Source organism: Myxine glutinosa, chromosome 6 (assembly GCF_964187855.1).
Source record: "Myxine glutinosa chromosome 6, kmMyxGlut1.1, whole genome shotgun sequence".
Lineage (NCBI taxonomy): Eukaryota > Metazoa > Chordata > Myxini > Myxiniformes > Myxinidae > Myxine > Myxine glutinosa.
The window spans coordinates 45788047-45806879 of NC_136266.1; the positions used below are offsets into that span (position 1 = coordinate 45788047).

At 43.4% G+C, this 18833-nt stretch overlaps 1 long non-coding RNA gene across 2 annotated transcripts in view; it reads left to right on the forward strand.

The window, feature by feature from the left end:
• LOC144892596 (uncharacterized) overlaps nucleotides 1-17920 on the forward strand; it is a 21673-nt gene extending 3753 nt beyond the window's left edge. The window contains exons 3-4 of one of the 2 annotated variants that reach the window (XR_013623789.1): nucleotides 6313-6392; nucleotides 16236-17920. This is a non-coding gene — a long non-coding RNA (uncharacterized LOC144892596). The remainder of the gene's footprint in view (nucleotides 1-6312; nucleotides 6393-16235) is intronic. The other variant, XR_013623790.1, reaches the window with a different exon arrangement.
• The last annotated feature ends 913 nt before the right edge of the window (nucleotides 17921-18833 follow it).

Below are 18833 nucleotides of genomic sequence, written 5' to 3' on the forward strand. Positions count from 1 at the left end.
GAAAATTTTAACGACCTCTTATGGATAATATGCAGTTCTGTGATTTTGAATTGATACTATCGTACTACCGTACCCCGGTTTAGAATAGGTACACCGTATCCCTGCGCATCGTAAGAGGCGACCAAGGGTTGGCGTCAGGAAGGGCATCCGGCCATAAAAACATTGCCTCAAACAAGGAACCATGATTGTCATGGGGCCCGCAAGGCTAACCCCCGCTCTAGCGGGGAAAAGTTGCCTCAAAACGATCATTCATTGTACATCCTAAATTCGATATTAAAAAGTTTGTGGCACATTTTAACAATTTTGGAGGCCATTTTGAAAACAATGGCCGCCATGTTGAATTTCTAGTTGACTAATCGAGTGGTTGTACATAGTATTTAGTAGAGAACGTCACTGCCTGGTTCCATGCATGTATCACAATGTGATCGGTTTTTCGTGTTAGCTGCCTATATCAAGGCCAAGCCACAAGGTAATAATACACATTGGTTTGGAAAAAAATGTTTGCTGTAAACGAGATGAGAAAAAGACAGTTTTTAGCTTAGGTCAACTGACCATTTGTAGCTCAACTGGACTTTAGTCTGGTGAGCTTATGCGATCGAGCTGTGGTCGTAGTTATGTCAGTAAATCAGTGAGTGAGTCTATAAACACTTCAGTCATTATCGCTAGAACCAAACACACGATTTTGATGAAACTTTGCCACAAACTTCATGTGTGATGCCTAACGAAGGTGAATTGACCGCATCAAAATCTGCGCTCATTAAGGGAGTTTACAGTGGCTGGGGGTTAACCCCCCAAAATTGGTATTTGCTCTCTTCCCCGAAACTACGCACACAATTTTGATGAAACTTGACCACGGCCTTCATCACCCGTGATGTACCAAACTTTATTCCCGGCATTAAAAATATCAGGCTCTGGGGTGTTGTGGGGGGGGTTTGAGTGACTGTTGCTCCTGATCCAGATGAGCTTCAGGACCGTGGTCCTATTTTTACTGTAGGTGCTGGCACACGGTACCATTTGGTCACGTGAAGGTGATTTCAAATTTGGAGTCGTGAACTAAAAAAGTTTGGGACCACTGCACTAGATGTACATTTGTGCATTGCAGAGGAATATCCAGAATTTTGAAGGCAAGAGGTGGGTGAACGTGTCCCATAAAAAATATATAGCCAGAATGGTTAAGTGCACTGTACTTATGAGACATTTCCTCCCATAATCACTGAAATAAATAATCATCAGACTAAAGTGTAAATTTGGAGATTGATTGGGGAGGGTCGTGAATTGGTCCAAACTCGACATGTAACTTTCTCAACTTCCCCCCCCCCCCCCCCCCCCCTCCAAACCCCCTCCCAATCGCAACGGTCTGTGCACTGCATCATAATTGGATCTTTTTGTATTCTTGGCAATATATCCATGCTTTTCCTCCATGAAATTTATATAATAACTAGTAAACAGCCGTCAAAATGAAGGGTTGCAACAGTTTTTTTTTTATGGTGCAGCCTCGTGAGCGTGCCAATGTCTGAAGCCTCGGCCTAATGTCAGGTTTGCTCATATCTTTTTTATTTAATAGACATCCTATGGACGTAAATGAACACTCGTTTCACTGTGCGTGCGTTACACATCATGTGCAGCAAATTTCACCTCCCTGCGCCTTGTATTTATTGTTATTTTGAAAAACGCTTTTGTACACCGCCCTTGAGGCTCAGTTTGCAAACCACTGTCTACAATTCCAATAGAAGAGACATAATTACTCTTTTATGGAAAAATGTTTTTCGAGTTAGTTTTATCCTCAAAAATAGACCATAGTGAACACACATTCGTGTTAAAAGATTGGCCTCTAAATCCTAGCCTTATGAAGGGGGACAGACATCTGTTCAAACATACAAACTGACATTGTGTTTTACATGGTGGATGACAAGAAAATTTGATAATATAAGCAAACACAAAATATGCTTAAAAGACTTTCATAGTTTTTTTTTCTCGGGTAATGCATATATAATGCTCGTGTAGTATGTTTACACATTGCAAGCAATAACAAACCGTGCTTCAGACATAGGCACATAATAAATAGAAGCTTTCTGATTATAGGCAAGCATCACCGACCTCCTGGTAGATATCGATTGAGTTTTATTTTTCAATTTTTTTCATGGACGCGTTTCTGGGTTGTTTTTTTTTGTTGTTTTTGTTTTTTTGTATACAAGATCGAGGCTCGTGAAAGAGCTAACATTAATCACACAAAAAGACAAACCGACACACAAAACACAAAAAACAAGGGGAGCGGCAGACAAGATGGGGAGAGAGGGGGAAGGACACAAAAGAGAGGGGGAAGAGGGGGGAAGGACACAAACACACCATTTGAGAGCAGGGACATCGGGAGGACTTGGGGCGAGGTGGGAGAGGAATAAAACATATGAACACTGCAAGGACTCTGGGGTGAATTACCGGGGGTAGAAAAGATCAAGGTTTTCGATGGGGGAAGATAAGAGATGGCGGTGAACAACTGTTTTAAAGACCTGGAGGGAGGAGTGGGATTGAAGGGAGTGGGGGAGTTTGTTCCAGAGGCGGGAGAAAAGGGGAATGAAAGAGTGAAGGTGAGCAGAGAGCCTAGACTTTGGCAGTTTAACCATAAGAGGGTTGCAGGCAGATCTTGTGCGACCTGAAGGAATATTGGGGGGACAGAGCACAGAGAGAGCTGGGGGAGCAAGGCCGGAGAGGAGTCGGTAGAAGTCAGAAAGACCACCAACCTGCCTGCGGTGAGTGAGTGAAAGGCCCTCGGTATTGCCTACATCGCAGGAGATTCCAATGATTCTGAAAGCTTTGGCCTCAACAGCGTGAAGCCGAGCAAGGTGTGAGGCAGGAGCACCAGCCCAGAGGGGGGGACAGTATTCCATTGAGCTGCGGATGAAAGCCTTGTATGTGGTGAGGAGCTCAGGTGTGCCAAGGAAGGACTTCGCACGACGGAGGATGCCCAGTCGGCGACTGGCTTTGGAGGCCAGCTTGGAAATGTGGTTTTCCCAAGAAAGATCATGGCAGATAGTGAGACCCAAAAGCTTGAGCGACAGAACTTCTTGGAGAGGATTGTTGAGAAAGTAGATGGGAGGGTTGTCCAGTCGGTCCTTTCGGAGAGACATTGTAAGAGTGTGAGATTTGTCAGGATTGAAAGATATGTTCCACTTGTTTGACCAGTCTGTGATTTTGTCCAGGTCTGCAGAGAGTGAGGAGGCTGCAGACTGCCGATCTGAGGGATGAGGAATGGAGCGACAGAGAGTAGAGTCGTCAGCAAAGAGATAGAGAGGATTTTCAAGAGAGTCAGAGAGATCATTGATGAAGACCAGAAAAAGCACAGGGCCCAGAACACTACCTTGGGGAACTCCAGCCTGAACAGGAAGAGGAGATGAGAGAAACCCATTCAGGGCCACACATTGACTACGACCAGAGAGGAAGTCCGCCAGCCATGCGTGGAGATTTCCATGGATACCAAAGGAGGAGAGTTTGGTGAGCAGAGCAGGGTGCCAGACTGTATCGAAGGCACGTGAAATGTCAAGGGAGACAGCTCTAATTTCCTGTTTGGCGTTGAGGACCTCCATCCATTGTTGAGAAAGCAGAAGCAGCATGTCCAGAGTAGAGTGACCAGGTCTGAAACCAAATTGATGATCAGAGATCAAGCCATTGGAGAAGAGGAAAGATTTAATATCTGAAGCAATGATGGATTCCATGACTTTGCTGATAATTGGGAGAAGGCTGATTGGTCTGTAGTTGCTGGGATCTGTTTTTGCACCTTTTTTGTGCAAAGCGGTGATGTTGGCTGATTTCCAAGCAGATGGCAGATGACCTTGAGCAAAAGAGAGGGTGAAGAGAACAGAAAGAGGGAGTGAAAGAGCAGAAGAACATGATTTTAGGACCCGTGGGCTGATGCCGTCAGGACCAGTTGCAGAATCAGAGTCGAGGGTTGACAGAAACTTTTCCACCTTGTCAGGAGGAAAGGACACAGAGTCCAGGAGCAGCTGGGTATGACTGGGTATGGTGGGTACAGAGAGGGATGGGTTTGGGACACAAGATTTAGAGGCAAACACAGAGTTGAGGCATTCAGCTTTTTCACGTGCGGAGTAAGCCGTTAAGCCGTTTGAGGTGAGGGAGGGGATGGAGGGGGAACAAACACCAGAAACAGATTTGACCAGACGCCATCAGGATTTGGAAGAGGGGGACAGATAAGAGAGTTCGGTCTTGAGAATGGTGAGATATTGTTTCCTGGCTCTCCTGAGGGTGGACACACACTTGTTTCGGGCTTTGTGAAAGGAAATGAGATTTCCTTCCGTTGGATTTGCTTTCCAGGAGACGAAAGCAAGTTGTTTCAGGGCAACAGCCTCACCACAAGATTCCGTGTACCATGGACGGGAGGAAGGGTATGACAACTGAAGACGAGATGGTATAAATCTGTGCATGAGAGAGAGCAATTTACTTTGAAAGAATTCCCAGGATGAGTTGATGTCAGAGGCGGTAGAGATGGGAGACCAGTCCAGATGATTGATGGCTGCTTGAAGACCGTGCCAGTTGGCCTGAGTGAAATGCCAGACTCGTCGACGCTGAGGAGGCTCTCTGAGAATGGTCAGAGAGATGTCCACTTTGACAAGCACATGATCAGATGAGCCGATTGGAGCAGAATAAGAGCAGCAGACATTTTCAGGGAAGTTTGTCATAACCAAATCCAGAAGAGAAGATGCTCCGTTGACTGAGATCCGGGTCGGGAAATTGACAGATTGTGTCAGTCCCAGTGAGTCGCAGAAGTCCTTTGCTGAGGTGCCATGACTGGTGAGAGAGGAACCCACACCCAGCCAACTGGCATGGTGACAATTGAAATCACCACATATGAGGAAGAGAGAGTTGGGATGGGTAGATAGAAGTTGGTCCATATTATCAGACAGTGAGATGTAGATGGAGTCATCGCTGTTTGGTGGACGGTACAACACACATATGAACAAAAGGTGGGAGCGAAGGGGAAGCCGTAGCCAAAGGTATTCCTGGGGGTGAGGTGGAGAGAGGGCAGTGGAGGGCGAGTGAGGAAGAGAGTTTTTTTATAAAGATAGTAACCCCACCTCCAGGACGAGGCCAATGCACAATGCACGAGGGTTGTTTTTTTTTACTTCAAATTTTTCATTTACTGATGCTTTCCGACGGTTCTATGGATTTTCCTGGTGCATTGGCTTTAATATCCATCGCCACACCAAATTTCAGCTTTCTATGACACCAGGAAGGTAACGAACATTAATATCAGTCAGTGAGTGAGTCAGTGGTTAGAATGAGCTTTATGTATAAGATACTAGTAATCGGCATCGACAAGCATCCTTGACTATATTGTGGAACATCAGCCGAAGCTCTCACTTTTTCACTTTTATTCATTTTAAAATTAGTTTTTTTCTCTGCAACCACTTGAGCAATTGATACTAAACTTTCAACAAATGCGCCTCCCCATGGATATGTTTTTAAGACAAGGTTATGTGATGATTGGTGGAAATGCGGCCACCGTTCCAAAAAATCCGTTTTCTGCAGGCATGAGTTGCAGGGTGTTTCACCTTCCAGGAATGGAGGTTTGTGTGCAGCCTGTGGCTGCTGGTTGCATCATTCTCTCAGGGCACTGTTGCCACTGTTGCAATGCCTCTCTATAACCAGTCATGTTGTACTCATTTTGCTGAATCGACTCACCTGGTATTAATTCAATAATATGAAAGGGGCTCAAACTCAGGATCTTATAAAATCTCAAGCAAGCCATCTTAACCGTGAAGCCAACACCAGACTTTATACTAGGAATAAACGGCCTCGACCACACTTCACTTGGCCCCAGCTGAATAATGTTTCAGAATATAAATTCCCTAACACAAGCAACATTGCTGCTTGTTGTCACGATAGAAGTTGAGTCTGCTTTAAACTGTAAATATTTTGTTCTCCTTCATCTCCTCTGATCCATGACATTTGTTTCATGATTATGCTATATCTTCAAGTTATAACAGTGGTGACACCAGGCATCTCATCCTTAGAACAGGCCACAACTCCCCAGTGAAGGTCTCAGCTCGACCATTTTGAGTGCTGGGAGTTTCCGCATTTTAAGGCAGGAGATGCAGAGTAAAAGTTTACTCTAACTCATGCAAACAGCAGTTTGTATTTTATAGTTGACATATCTATATATAATTTGTCAGCATTTGTCATATCTATATAATTGACATCACAGTGGTGGCAACTGATTGACAAGAAAATAAATGTATTTGATTCAGAAATATGAATTAAACTAACCCATAATCGATTACCGGTGGTGTTTGTTTGCAGGAACTGTGCTCCTTCTGATTATTTTGCCCATGTGCTTGAGAGGCTGCTGCTGCTGCTGTTGCTGTAAAAAGTCTCACAGGGTAGGCAAAGCATTTACGTGAATATAGAGATAACCAAATGTGTATATACTTTTCCTTTTTGGAATTATTACTATTTTTTAATGGGATATTGCCGGCCACAAAACCAGAAGGCCACTCGAGGTGGGGGCTACACAAGGAAAACAAAAGCAGAACAACCAGATATGTTACCCCCCCCCCCACAACCCCCCCCCCCACTACCCCCCCCCACAGAGAATTGTATGTGTACCCCGAGCATGGAGTAAGCTAAAAATATATATTTGTGTATATATATATATATATATATATATATATACAGCAATACCCCGTTTTACGCCATTTCGACCTACGTCAAATCCGACTTTACGCCACTCATCTAGAGTAAATTTCAGTTCAGCGAACGTCATTATGTGCGACTTTACGTCACTCCTACATCATAATAGGAGGACGTGAAAAAAATTAATTTTTCCTTAAAAATATATTTAAAATAAATAAAATAGTACATAAAAATTAACAATAAAAGAAGCTAAAAAAACAAGTTAAAATACAATAAAAAGCACATTAAAAATATTTTAAAATGTAAGTACAGTATACGTACGCGTAGCTGCTGGTTCTCATTCAAAACAAAGGCGACGCCATATGCATTTTGTCCTGTGCTGTGGTCGCGTGCTTGCTTTGCCTTCCGCTGTTATTTTTGTGATTATTCCTTTACTGTGTCTGTGTTAGCCATGGGTCCTAAGAAGGATAGTGCTGGTGTTTCCAAGCGTAATGTAGTTATGATGGAAGATAAGTTAAATCTGATTAAAAGGTATGAAAAAGGTGAAAAAGTGTCGGTGATAGCGCATGACTTAGGGCTGCCACGGTCGACGGTATCGATCATCATTCATGATGGGGAACGTATTCTCGCATATGTCACTGAAAAAGCGCTTTTCATTTTCCGAAGCTACGTCTTCATTTTAAGGCATTTTTAAGGCATTATGCCCGGTTTACGTCAAAAACCGAGTTACGTCACGGCTTATGGAACCAATTAATGACGTAGGCCGGGGTATTGCTGTATATATATATATATATATATATATATATATATATATATATATATATATATATATATATATATATATATATATATATATATATATACTTGCGTATATATTGTTACGGTTTTGGAATAAAGGATAATCCCCCTCGTCGGTAGACGCACCACAACATGAAGCCTCGCGATAGTTTAGTTATTTCTTCGTGAATGTAAGCGTAGTCCTTTCCTGTGTTAGTTTTGCGTTGAGCAGGCCCATGAGTAGGGCGATCTTTTGGCGCAAGCATGCCACGTGACAGGCCTGAACAAGTCTGGTGAGGCCGAAGGGAGGCGCTGCAGGGGGGGGGGGTGGCCGGTAAGCATGAGCCACCAATCAGAGCTCGAGGGGAGTGGCTAACCACGGCAACGGGAGGTGGGGCTTGGAACATTCGAGTAAGGCCGGGGCGGAGCCATAAAACCCTGCTCCGAGCCCCCCCACCTCAGATGACTTGCGCGTCAGTTCAGTTGAGTCGGAACCCTGTGAGAGTGAGTGGAGTTGAGTTGAGCTTGAGAACGCGCCGCAGAACGAGTGCATTGAATTGTTGGTTATCGTGATTGTACACGAACTTGCCCCGTGCCCTGTGCCCTGCACTCTGCACTGTATTAATCGTGCGCTTGAGAGGACGACCCGTGCCGGGCCACAGACGCGCGATCTCCTCCTGCCTGCCTTCGCCTGCATATGTGCCGTGACTGCCAGAGAGCCACGCCGGGCGAGCTGCCCCGGAGCGACCGACGGCAAAGCGCGTTTGGTGCGCGGACTTCTTCTTTTCTTCTCCCCGTGTGCGTGAGTGGGCCCTGTGTCTGGGGATAAGTTAAGATTGATTAAGCTTCTGCTCTGTGTCCCCTTTCCTTCTGTGAATCATTGTACATAAATAATAAATGGCGTTATTCCTCTTATTTGACCGTTCCCGTCCCTTCCATTGATTGGCCTCGCATGGTACGACTAGAACCGCTCGAATCGGGTTCCATAAAAGTAACGGCACGAGTCACGTGATACGCATACCGCTCGGGCGTACTCGATTAAGCGTGCCTTGTGTGGGGTTCGGTCCCCGCTTTCATAGCAGGGTGGGTTAAAGGTACGTGCGATGTTGACCCGATACCCTTTTTCACGCTTGCTCCGGAAGTGGTGATTCGGCCTCGTGGACACAAAGACCCGGGGGGTGGGGGGGGGAAGGGGTTTAATCCCCCCTTTGTAACGGGAATGGGCTTCGGGCGATCCGCAACAACATATATATACCTGTATATATGTATATATATATATATATATATATATATATATATATATATATATATATTTATATATATATATATATATATATATATATATATATATATATATATATATATATATATATTTATATATGTACATATATAGTGAGATAATATAACCAGGCAAGATAATAGAAAGGTACATATTTGTCGCTTTCTAGTCCCGAGGTATGAAAAAGTTAAAAACTACAATCAGAAAAAGTATTTGAAAGCTGCAAGTACAAATTTGTACCTTTCCAATACCTTTTGTTCTGCAGACTATTCAAGTTGATGAATTTATAGCTTTCTCTTAGCATCACCTGTATGATATGATCAACTGAAAATCAACTGAAAAGAATAATATTTAAATTAATAACAATTCAAACTTCCCAAAAACACTGGTAAAAATGGTGTTTTCCCATTGGTAAAATAAAATAAAGTCGAAAGCATCTGAAAATGCAAAGTCAGTTTGTGTAATCCACTTCTTCCATATGCTAATCATGACGAAAAAAACTTTTAAAAAAATTGACCGTTTTAGGTGACCTTGACCTCTTGCCCTCAAAAGCAATTGGCTTCAGTGACTCAATATGCAAACCCTGTTTAAATGCTCAAAATCAATCAGATTAAAATTGACAAATTTATACAACTTTGACCTTTGACCATTTAAATTTAAAAACAAATCCATAGGCTTCTTACTTTTGATTGGTGAACCAATTCAGTGACCCAATATACAAATTATTAAAATTTCAGGTCAATCGGGTGAAAATTGTCGATTTTATGTAACCATGACCTTTGACCTTTTGATCTAAAAAAAAAATCGGCTTTTAACTTTTAATTGGTGAATCAATATGCAAATTCTTAAAATATCAGATCAATTGGATGAAAACTGATGATTTTATATGCCAATGACTTTAGACCAAATTATTAGTCTTCTCCACATTCTCATAATGAAGCATTGTTTAAAATTTCATGAAAAAAGCTCAAATTGTAAAAAAACGTTACAGCCCAGACAGATGGGCAATGCACAGAAGTGTTTGCAAAGCCCCGTCCCTCGCGCAGAGCCATTGGGTAACTAGAACGGCACTCGGAAGAGCGCATTGTCTCACCTCGTGTGCTCATTCTGAACAAAAATACCATGGTTAACTGTACACACTACTATTATGACCCAATGCTTTATGACCCATATACCCGTATGCATGCCGCACCGTATTATGTCACATACATTGCCATTATCCGTAACTTTACTGATTATTCCTTCCTTCCTTCCATTCAAGTGCTGCTTCATCAGGATGAAGATTACCACACTTAGAGGATATTTAACAATCACTTTTGTTCACATTGAGGCTAAATTGAATGAATTAAGAGGAAACAATAACGAGTTGTCCCAGGTTTGCTTTAAATCCATTCAGCTGTTCTCAAGTTATCACATTTTTACCTGACATGACCTCTGACCTTTGACCTCTTGGCCCCAAAATTTAATAAGTTCATGTTTGCATCATGATACATACACGACCGGTCAAAAGTTTTAGAACACCTCAATTTTTCCAGTTTTTATTGAAATTTACGCAGTTTAATGTCTCAATGTACTCTGAAATTAAGCATAGAACAAATAAACAATTGGAGATAAAAAATAAATCATCGAATCATTTTGTTTAACAAAATTTAATTTAAATTTTTGACTCAGCAAAGTCGCCACCTTTTGCAGATATAACCGCCGAACACACTCGTGGCATTCTTTCTACAATGGAAATCAAATATTGTTCGGGAAGTTCTTCCCAACACTGTTGCAGAAGTTCCCACAAATGTGTTGCACTTGTCGGTTGCTTTGCTTTCACCCTTCTGTCCAGTTCATCCCAAACCAGCTCTATGGGGTTTAACTCTGGAGACTGTGCTGGCCATTCCATGATTTGAAGCCTACCATCTTGTTCTTTTCCTCGAAGGTAGTTTTGACATAGCCTGGAGGTGTGTTTAGGGTCATTATCTTGCTGTAGGATGAACCCCTGACCGACTAGGCATATACCAGAGGGTATTGCATGGCGCTGCAAAATGCTGTGGTAGCCCTTTTGGTTCAGGGTGCCAGTCACTCTGTGCAAGACGCCGACTCTGGATCCAGCAAAAGAGCCCCAGACAAGCACGCTTCCTCCTCCATGTTTGACAGTTGGTGTCACACACTGAGGAACCATCCTTTCGCCTATTCGACGGCGTACAAAAACCCTGCGTGATGAACCAAAGATTTGAGTTCCCCAAGGCAATGTTCTGGGCCCTGTGCTTTTTCTGGTCTTCATCAATGATCTCTTTGACTCTCTTGAAAATCCTCTCTATCTCTTTGCTGATGACTCTACTCTCTGTCGCTCCATTCCTCATCCCTCAGATCGGCAGTCTGCAGCCTCTTCACTCTCTACAGACCTGGACAAAATCACAGACTGGGCAAACAAGTGGAACATGTCTTTCAATCCTGACAAATCTCACACTCTTACGATGTCTCTCCGAAAAGACCGACTGGACAACCCTCCCATCCACTTTCTGAATAATCCTCTCCAAGAAGATCTGTCACTCAAGCTTTTGGGTCTCACTATCTGCCATGATCTTTCCTGGGAAAACCACATTTCAAATCTGGCCTCCAAAGCCAGTCGCCGACTGGGCATCCTCCGTCGTGCGAAGTCCTTCCTTGGCACACCTGAGCTCCTCACCACATACAAGGCTTTCATCCGCAGCTCAATGGAATACTGCTCTCCCCTCTGGGCTGGTGCTCCTGCCTCACACCAAGCTCGTCTTCACGGTTGAAACCAAAGCGTTCAGGATCATTGGAATCTCCCGCGATAAAGCTAACTCCGAGGGCCTTTCACTCACTCACCGCAGGCAGGTTGGTGGTCTTTCCGTCTTCTACCGACTCCTCTCTGGCCTTGCCCCCACCCCCCCCCCCCCCCAGCTCTCTCTGGGCTCTGTCCCCCAAATATTCCTGCAGGTCGCACAAGATCTGCCTGCAACCCTCTTATGGTTAAACTGCCAAAATCAAGACTCTCTGCTCACCTTCACTCCTTCATTCCTCTTTTCTCCCGCCTCTGGAACAAACTCCCTCACTCTCTTCAATCCCTCTCCTCCCTCCAGGTCTTTAAAACAGCTGTTCACCACCATCTCTTATCTTCCCCCATCCAAAACCTTGATCTTTTCTACCCCCGCTAATTTCACCCCAAATCCACTTTTTTGAAATACCAACTTCTGTCCTGGAAGTCCTTGGTGTCCTTGTGTTTTATACTTCTCCCACCCCCCCCCCCCCCCCCCACCTCCCTTCCCACGCCTCCTCCCCCTAAGCCCTATCCCTCCAGAACATCTCCCTGCTCTCAAATGTTGTGTTTGTGTGCTTCCCCTTCTCTCCCCATCTTGTCTTCCGCTCCCTCGAGTTTCCTCCAGTTTCCAATATACTACTTCCTGCAGTGCAATATTGTCCAAATAATGCTTCAGAGGGTGTAATAACAGTCTGTTCCAATACTGCTTTTATACAGACAGGGGGTTTCTAAGCAAGTAATCAGCAGAGGTTGGGACACCTGTAGGAATTGTTTGCATCAACTTTCAAGGCTTAATTTACTTGCGTTGTTGCGGAACAGCTGTGAGTTGTTAACCCATTACTTGTTCCCTGAAGAAGGCCTTTTTTTACAACATAACTGTGCAATTTGCATTATTTTCCCGTTTTTGCTAAACTAAACTTTTTTTTAAACCTCGAGCAGTTTACTGCTTACCTTTGTACAATTTCAGGTTATTCACTTGACTTGAATTGCTTAAATTTCAATAAAAACTGGAAAAATTGAGGTGTTATAAAACTTTTGACCGGTAGTGTACCTGTACCAAGTTTTAAGTGAAATCCCTTCAGCTGTTCACAAGTTATCACATTCTTACCTGACATGACCTTTGACCATTGACCTCAGGACCCCAACATCTAATCAGTTAATCTTTACATCATTATATTTATGTTCACCAAGTTTGAATTACATCACTTCAGCCATTCTCAAGTTAGAGACCTATAACAGAATTTGACCTTTGACCTTTGAACTTTGCCCCTAAAATATAATCAGTTAATCTTTACATCATTATACATACCTCTACCAAGTTTGAATTAGATTACTTCAGCCGTTCTCAAGTTAGACCTATGATAGACTTTGACCTTTGACCTCTTGACCCCAAAATATAATCAGTTCATCTTTCCATCATTCTACATGTGTACCAAATTTGGTCAGAATCCCATCACTGGTTCACAAGTTATCATGGTAACAGGGTTTTTAACCTAACATGAACTCTGACTTTTGGCCTTTGAGCACGTGACCCCAAAATCTAATCAGTTCATCTTTACCTCATTATACATACCTGCACCAAGTTTGACTAAGATCCCTTCAACCATTCTCAAGTTATCGTGGTAACGAAAACCTATCACGGACGGACAGATGGACAGACAGCCGGACGGACAACCTGAAAACATGCCTCCGGCGACTCTGTCGGCAGAGGCATAAACAATTCAAACTACATTATCCATGGCTGGTCGATCATATGGATAAAGTTTCACATTGATCTGTTAAGCAGTTCTGGAGGAACAATTTTTTCCTTTTTTATTTTCAATCTGATATGGCCACTGGACCACATGACCGATTGTCATAAATTTAATTCTTCACTCACTTCAGTCATAGATCAAATACAGGGTATCAAAAGTAGCACCCGATTTCTGTTTATATTGTTGTGGATATGAGAATTGTGTTTTTTTAAATTGTTTTATTGTGGACCCTCCTTCCTCCAGTTGTTGTGTATAAAGGTCAAAGGGCGTCCCATAGTTAGGCCATATACAATCACGTTTAGCCAATCATAGATTCCCTGCTTGTTGGTAGTTATTTCCTTATTCTGTGTATTAGGCTAAGGCTTTGTCTTCCATTAATTGACACTCCATTGCACCGAATTCAAATAGATAGATCCCCTTTTATTCCCAAAGCCCCATTCCCAAAGCCTCGATTGCCAACTGCATTCGCCGCAGCTGCTGGGCGGTTTTCACCGCGACTCCATTAGCCACGAGGTGGGCTCTGAGAAGAAGGGGGAGGAGCCGCCGAATCCAGGCGTGGCCCGCCGATCGTCATCAAGGGTGGAGCCAGAGAGCCCGTGCCCACCAATCAGGGCCGAGGCGACCTCACCAATGGGCGTGTCCTGGAGGCCGGCGGCTTGATTGCCCGAGGGCGATATAAGCGCGCGCGGAAGCCTAGGAGTTGAGGAAGGAGTCGAAGGTGGTTGCGTTTGAGCAAGGAGTCGAAGGTGGTTGCGTTTGCGCAAGGAGTCGAAGGTGGTTGCATTTGAGAGAAGAGTCCAGACGAGCTTGGTAAAGGCAGAGGAAGGGATCCCCACGGAGAGTTGCGCCCGTTAAGAAGTTGGCTCCACAAGCAGTTTTGGCTCCACCAGGCAGCTTCGACCCGTTACCCAGCGGGAGCCAGATTGCGGTGGCATCGGTGGCCGTCGAGGTCCAGCCCGACGTCCCGTGCGGGATCAAGCCCGAACCATCTGCCCCAGCTGAACCTTCCCATTCCTCCTTCCAATCATTCCTGCCTGCAAATTCCCCATTCGTGTGAGTCCGTCTTTGTTTGTTCTGTCTTGGGGTATAAGTTAAGCCTGTGTAGATAAGCTAGCATTTCACTGTGTCTCCTTGATTCCTTCTGTCATTATTTTATTATCTTTCCTTCTTCCTTGGTTTCTTTTGGTCCTGTAAATAGTAATAAATAATAGTCGTAGTTCAAACCTTTTTGCCTTCGTCTTCCTCTTCTTCACATCCGTGTCATTGTCTTTTCCCTCATTGAATATCTGTGGCACGATTTGGCCAACGTTTCAGGATCGGGTCTAGTCTTGGTAAACGGCTCACGCCGCGGTTCGCTTCGCTCGGCACAACATCCATTACGCTGCGGCCGTGAGCGGGGGGGTGTTCCTTCGCGTACCGGGAAGCGCTGGTATTTAGGTCATAGGACTTGTGGGCCTAAAACCCTATCCAGTGCCGACCGGGCGTGGCGTCATACCCCCGGGACCACGTCGGTCAGTAACAGACGAGGGGCTTAATCCCCCCTCGAAGGGGAACCATAGGCCGACGTCGGGTACCGTAACAATATATATATATATATATATATATATTTCTGTCAGTTGATTGTTTGTTTGCCATTTGTATTGCAGTGTACAAGAAGGTATAAATAAATGAATGACATGTTTATCTAACCATTTATTCGGGGGAAAATTATTACGGGGGAAACCCTTAGCTACATTCGTTGCCGTTTTTGGACGACCGGACTTCTTTGCAGTGGCTACCGACCCTGTTGCTTCAAATTTCTCGACAATCAATCGTATGTTTCTTCCCTGGGGTGGGTTTAATATCGAATTCCTGTGCCAAACGGCGTGCCGCCATCGTTGGTTGTTCATTACATTTGTAGTAATGTTTCACGGCCGCAATGCGTTGATTCATTGAAAGGTAATTCATGGTTCAATTTGGTACAACTTCAGTAACTTTCCAAACTCTCAGCAATAACCTGCAAAACAAACAAACAAAAATAAATAAATTAAGAAAATTAATAATCTGCAAGACGATTATTAACATGACATCCCAGAAAGAATCTGACAGCCGAAAAAACAGAAATCGGCCGCTACTTTTGACTCACCCTGTATATGAATTTTCAGATAAGGATTTTATTTTGATTCAACCAATTATGGCTGGAATACCACTTCACCGACATCATCCTATATATCCCATGGGGACTTTATGACATCTGCCAAGTTTCAATTTTTTTCCTTCAATCCAACATGGTTGCCATGCCACGTGATCCTAGATGTCAGAGTTATCAATAAATATTCTCCATCGAGCGGACAAATGGTTGCAGAGAAAAAAAAAATAAAGTGGAAATATAGACATTGACACACACACCGGCGATACAATTGTCTCGCTACTCTATCGAGGCAAGACCAACTATTGAGTTCAAGGAACACCTTACCCTGCGCAGTCTTCAGAAGAAAAGAAAAAAGACATGGACCGGGCCTGCAAAGAGCAAATTGTGATGTAAAATGCTGTAATATTCTGTCTAAATACTGCTAAACTAAAGGTTTTTGAAAGTGAAAAGTAGGGGATTTGTGTTCTACAGTGTTTAAGTGGTGGTGGTTCGTGTGCAGCCACCCGGATGCTGGTTGCATCATTTTTCTGTGGGCACGTCTGCCGCTGATGCAGTGCCTCTATAACTAGTTATCTGGTACTCATTTTGCCGACCTCGGAAGGATGACAGGCTGTCAACCCCACCTGGCGTTAATTCAATGGGATTCGAACTCAGGACCTTAGGCTCCCAAGCCCGCCACCCTAACCATGAGGCCAACACGTAAAATTGTTACAGGTTGTGGAAGAAAAAAAAATTTGAGACATGGAGCTTTGAACTCAGGACCCTTTTGCACTTTTAACCCAACCACATCTGCGAAGCTAACACAAGGATTTGAAATCAATGATAGCAAAAGCATCATTAATGTTTACATTGTTTTTCATTTCTTTTTACTTGCAGCGTACCAAAGCTGGTGTTGACAACTACAATTTCGACCTGTAAATCTTCGCACAAGAAATTTGTGCATTTTCACTTGGTGGAGGTCCATGGCTGTGTTATCACTACACTGTCCTGAATATATATACATTATGTTGTGAGGAGTCGCTGTGTCGTGATAAACTCATTGTATTCACAAAAAGTTTCTGTTCAACGATTTGTCCCTGACGAGCAGAGTACCCTAACCCTATGGACGACCTTGTTGAAAGCATGCAACACGTTCTTGTGACATATAATCTTTACCTGGGCAGTGTATAGGCAATTAACTGACCCCTCAATTGCCCCCAAAAATAAATTTTTTAAAGCTTGGGTTGTGTGCATGAAGCAAAAAAATGCCTACTGCTTAATTCAAAACACCACACTGATCTGGAAAACGTGGGGACAGGAATACTGTACTGTAAATGGTGGAACTTGTAGTACCCTCTCCCACCTGGAGGTGGCGCTAAACGATACACATTTACATAGAGAATTGGCATCCCCCTTTGCACTTGCAAAGACAAAAACAACGCTATTACACTAACTGGGATCATGCTGATCCTACATAGCAAGTCTGGATGTAATCAGGCCAGAACTGTAGGAGTAGCATGACAAACAATCACCACACATACACACAAACACTGGTCTGTGAATTATAGTAAACACTTTCTTTAGAAAGCGGCTTGTTGCATCTATCAACAATGGTCGTTTGAGGTCTAAGTTTACAGAATAAGCAAAGAACCAGTTCTTATGGAGTTATGTTAATTCACCCACATTTGGGGTATTTCAGAACATGTGATGCCCCCATGTCATACATATTTAGAGAATTGGGTCATCCCACCACCCTGAACTGGGAGCTATGGTTTTTTTTTGTCAATCTATATAAAACCTTCTAATACACATCCCTTGCACAACCACGTTTTCAACTTGTTCCATCAACCAAGTAAACATTGATTTATATATCGAATATCTTGATAATGAGGTTAAAATTTTATTTGTTTTAAGATGTACTTACTCATACTATCTATCTATAATTCCAGTAATCTCTGTACGTTTGTACGTCTGTTTGTCTGTGACCGCTGTTTCTCGACAACCACGGGTCCGATATACTTTTAACTTGCCAGGTATATTGCTGGGGACCCGAGGATGTGCCTTTTCAAGGTTTCATATTAATCGGACAATTACTTACCGAGCTATGTCCAAAAAACGATTCAACCAATCAGAGAGCAGCGAACGATCGCGTGTGCCGAACGTGGAGGACACACTCTGCCTCGGATGGCACATTTGAGAGCGTATTCATTTATTTCACGTTTGCAAACTATGTTGGCGTTAAACTATGTTTTAAAACTAATAAAACCGAATTTGCGATTCATTCGCTTTCCTGCGCGTTTGTGCACGCGATGGCGATTTCTTTACCAAACTCCGGAAGCCGTTCGCTTTGGACCAAACCATTGCATGTAAATAGAGGGGGGGGGATTGTCACCGTACTCGCAAGCCGTTCGCTTTGGACCAAACCATTTCATGTAAATAGAGGGGGGGGATATAATTTTAGATATAGATATAGTACGGGCAATGCCCTAGTTCTATAAATGTTTGATAAAGCTTTACTATAAGTATATGCATATCACAGTGAACAGTTCTTATTTATTAAAACACCTCTGAAAATTGTCGTCATTGCCTGCTTTATCTCCATGTACCAGGTGCAACCCTCCACAAAAATGAGTCACAAGTGTCCATGAAGATAATATGTACAAATCCTGGCAGAACGGACACCCCCATCCCACATATATTCTACGCATTCCTTTTCCATCCCCCCTCATCTTCTACCACTCCTTTTGCCTTTACACCCCCACAATGATAAGTGCATTTGCCTCAACACCTCGACCCTTGACACAATCGAATATCGACTGTAATGTGGGGTTTTTTAACAGTATTTAAGGCCTGTAGTTAAGCTGCCACACAGATGAATACCTGAGACAACAAAGGGCCATTATATGAGAAAAACAGCGAGTTTTGGAGGAAGTGATGTCACTTCCTGGGGCACTCTGGGTACTAGCAATGTCACGACAATGGCGCCATTTTTCTCAGCACTCAATGGGGGCAGTTCCTTAAGAAGGATATCCTCCCCATGCGGATTGTCTTTGTTCTAATCCTTTTAAACATTAAAAGTGGACCATAAGTCAGTCATTATGTGAAATAAGCCCAAAAAGTACCCTATTTGGATAACGCAAATCAAATAATCCAGGTGGTGAAAGTGATTGTAATCAGGATGTCCTTCAGAAACAAGTACCAATTGAGAGTTAATCTAGATAAGATTGGTGTTTTGTACCTTCCTACAAAAAAAAAAAATTTTTGTCTGACAAATGCAACTGAATGAAAGTAATGTGGCTGATGAATGGTAACGAATGAAATTCCAATCACATGAATACCACCAGTATACCCAACATCCAAATGTTGATGGCAAGAGCAACTTTTGATTGATCCAATCAGAAAACTAGTACGGCACTCGGTAGAGCATACTGCACCTCACCTCCGCCATGCTGAAAAGTTGACGTTTTGTATCCCATCGATAAGGTTGGAATCCAG